The sequence below is a fragment of the Alligator sinensis genome, unplaced genomic scaffold (assembly GCF_000455745.1).
Source record: "Alligator sinensis unplaced genomic scaffold, ASM45574v1 scaffold1408_1, whole genome shotgun sequence".
NCBI classification, from domain to species: domain Eukaryota; kingdom Metazoa; phylum Chordata; order Crocodylia; family Alligatoridae; genus Alligator; species Alligator sinensis.
The window spans coordinates 378,602-382,237 of record NW_005842519.1 but is presented as its reverse complement, the minus strand read 5'-3'; the positions used below and the strand labels follow the sequence as shown (position 1 = coordinate 382,237).

General features: G+C 51.8%; 1 protein-coding gene across 6 annotated transcripts in view; it reads left to right on the top strand.

Annotated features, from left to right (window-relative positions):
* Nucleotides 1-3,636, top strand: part of DYSF (dysferlin) — a 198,223-nt gene that overhangs the window by 35,241 nt on the left and 159,346 nt on the right. The gene's annotated exons all lie outside the window — the stretch shown is intronic.

Sequence of the window (3,636 nt, the reverse complement as noted above, 5' to 3'; positions counted from 1 at the left end):
GCCCCTGGGGGCAGCACCACCCCGGAGACGCGGCCGTCTGCCGCTGACGCCTGTCCCGGCGCTTCCCCACGTTGTCTCCCCAGGGTGATGGATCCCTCTTCCCAGGCCTCCTCGCCCGGCTCCCTGCCTGATGCACGGGGCAGCCCGCGGTCGGCGCTGGCAGGTTGGACCTGGACCTGCCGTGCGGGGTCTGCAAGCGCTTCCTTGCACCTCCTTTCCTCTCCCCTTCCCTTCCCGCACAGCTGGGTGGGTTAACAGGATCCAAGTGCTGGGGAAAACTCCCCTGTCTCTTCCTAAAACTTTCTGAAATCCCTCCCCGACACCCACATGCCCGGGGTGGCTGCTGCCTGGCGTCAGCCCGGCTGGGGACAGCAAGCTTTTTGGCTTTTCTGCTCCATTTGATTGCTGCCTTTGGGTCCCAGCCCATCTCTGCTCCATCCTGTCTCTTCTGCGCACTCGCCGCTTCTGGGGGTGAGAGCACTGTGCTTGGTGACATGCCTCACACAAAGATTGCGTTTCCCTAACAGGACACGAGGAGAAAACAATATTATTACCTATAAGAATTGCCTATAATGACCTATAACCGAATATTACCTATAAGCACACGAGTGCCCTTAGTTTCTTCATGGCGATCACTTCATCCTGCGGGTCCTCCCGGGCAGAGCAGCCCGTTGGGTTTGTACAGGGACCGATTTCAGCATCTAGCGGCGATGCAAGGTGCACCGTGTCTGACTGCTTGTTTTGGGAGCCTTTTCAAGAAATGATAGAAAATTTGGGCTGGAAAGGACATCAGGAGGTTACATCTAGTCCAACCCCCTGCTCCAAGCAGGACCAGCTGCATCCTCCCAGCCGAGGGGGTCTTCAAAACCTCAGAGGACGGAGATGCCAGCACCGCTCTGGGGTCCTGTTCCAGCGCTTTACCGTCCCAATGGCTCATCCATGACAAATACAGCTGTGAATTAACCTGGCTTCACACCACTAGTTCTTGCTTTGCCTTTTTCTGCTGGATTGCAGAGGCCTTGAATATTTGGCTTTTTTTCCCCCATGAACAAACGTCTCCAGTGCAATCAAGTCACCCCTCAGTCTTCCCGTAGGTGTGCTGTGCAGATCGCCGTCTGTCTTAGCATTTCCTCCAGCTTTCCCTTACTCTTTTCACACTTGAATCCCAGCTTTCCTAGGGCTGCCTGGGATTGCTGTCTGGTTACCTGGCTTGTAGCTCCCAGGCTCTGCTTGCAGCATTGACTCAGCATTGGCACTGCTCTGGTCCCCTGCAATTTCCCCGGCGCGCTGAGATGGATTAAACATTAGCTATAGGAGGTCAGCTGGCTCCTGAACCAGCTTTTTAGCGGAGGCAAGTGGTCCAGGCTGTGGATCGGCGACGTTTTATCCCGAGTAGATGTTGTTCAACATCTTGGTTATCAGTGAACCGGAAAGTACTTTGTCGTCCTCGTGTGATGGAGGAACATCGTCCCGTTTCTTTCCAAATGCAGAACAGAAACGTTAAGCCTTTTTGGAGTCATAGTTATCCAGGTTTGCATCTCATCAGTTGCTTTTTATGTCACCCATAACTCCTCATTTGTATCGATTGCTATCCTTCATTTGCTGCACCTTATCTCTAATTATGACTTTTACTTTACCAATGAACCAGGAGGAGCTTTTGGCCAGAGTTATGCTGCTTTTTTGACTGTAAAATTCTGCCTTCTCGGTCACTGAGCACCTTCTTTTTAAGATCTGTTTTGTTTTTTTTTCCTTTACACTTTTCTATCTATTTTTTTCCCCTTTTAGTCAGGATCATTCACATTTTTTCCCCAGTTTGGGGGAAATTAGCCCCTTTTAAGCTCCAAGTGCATCTATTGTACTTGATGTTTAGCCAGCTTGGGACCAACCGGCTGGGCAGCAGCTCTGCAAAAAAGGACCCAGGGGTGATGGGACAAGAAGCTGAACCGTAGGCTTTGGCCTGCTCTTGGGACCGTCCATGCACCGCCTGTGCGCCGAGCGTCCTCGCGATGGGGAGGGACCGGGGCACGCAGCAGCTTGCTTCTCCCCGTTCGAATGCGGCGATTTCTGGGGTCTTCTGGCCAGGCTGCCGGCAAGCCCATCACAGGAGTCCAGTGTCCAGATGTGGCCCCCACTGCAGAAAGGATGTGGACATATTGGAGAATTGGCAATGAAAATGGTTGTGGGCTGGGGGACAGGACTGGTGAGGAGAGGCTGGGGGAAATGGGCTGATTGAGTCTGCAGAAGAGAAGACTGAGGGGGATTGAATCGCAGCCTTCAACTCCCTGCAGGGGTTGCAAAGGGATGGAGCTGGGCTGGTCTCAGTGGGGGCAGATGACAGAAGGAGCAATGGGCTCAAGTTGCAGCAAGGGAAGTTGAGGTTGGATATTAGGAAAAACTTTCTCCCAAGGAGGGTGGTGAAGCACTGGAACAGGCTCCCCAGAGAGGTGGTGGCATCTCCATCCTTGGAGGTGTTTAAGACTCATATAGACAAAGCCTTGTCTGGGATGATGGAGTTGGGGCTGGTCCTGCTTGGAGCAGGGGGTTGCACTAGATGTGACCTCCTGAGCTCCCTTCAATCCTCCTTGTCTGTGATTTTATGATTCTGTATTACTGCCTTGAGCTTTTGAAGCACCGAGCACATATATTACTGCCTAGGGTTGTTCTCGGCTTATATCACTAGTTTTCAACCTTCTTTAGACTCAAAGTCCTCCTTAGAAAATGCCAGCTCTTAGTTCACTTGTGTTTTGGTGTCTCCTGGGCATCTCTTGAGCATACATTAATATCCTTTTATACAAGCAGGATGCTGGTTGCTGTGGCCCCCCTGCTTTCCCTGGGGCAGGTCCGGGTGTGATGTCCCGTGCTGTTTCAGGGCTGACGGTAGTTTTAGGAAGAGTTTAGATGATGGATGTGTCTGGGGTGGTTTGCACGGGGCTGATCCTGCCTCAGGCAGGGCTTGGCCTAGATGTGACGTCCGCAGGTCCCTTCCAGCCCTGCTTCTATGAAATACTGGTACTAAAGCAATGCTAAAGGACTTTGCAAGCCTCCCTCGGGATAGCATGGTTTTGGCACTGGGGATTCCTCTTGGAAATCTCTGGGTTTATCTTGTGAATCACCTGCAGGGCTTTGCACATCGAACAGCGTTAATATTGCCCAGCATCCCGTGACACCCTTGAAAGGGTTGTGCCGGGTGTTGAGGTGCCCGTCGTTGAGAATCACTGGCCTATACTGGTTATAATCAGGTTGTGGTTACTGGTCTTAGGCAGCTACCAACTTCTGGTCCAACACCTAACGCTCTCTGTCCATCATATCCAAGGTTGCTTTTTGAGTCATCTTTGGTGCTAGAAGGTTCCCACCTTTAATCCTCCTTGCATCTATTAGACACAGCAGTGCTCAAGACCTCTCGCCTATGCCTCCCATATCAGCGTCCCCCATAACAGCACTGTTAATTCAGAGGTCTGCACCAGATCAGCAATTGCACTGCAGGGAAGCATCAGTTAAGATCCTGCTGATCTAAAATGGGGTATTATCCAAAAGGCGAACAGAAACATCACGAGACTAAGTGATGTGACCAGGGTCACATAGGAAATCTGTGGCAGAGGAAGGAACTGAACGGAGCTGTCTTGAGCTGCAGATTGG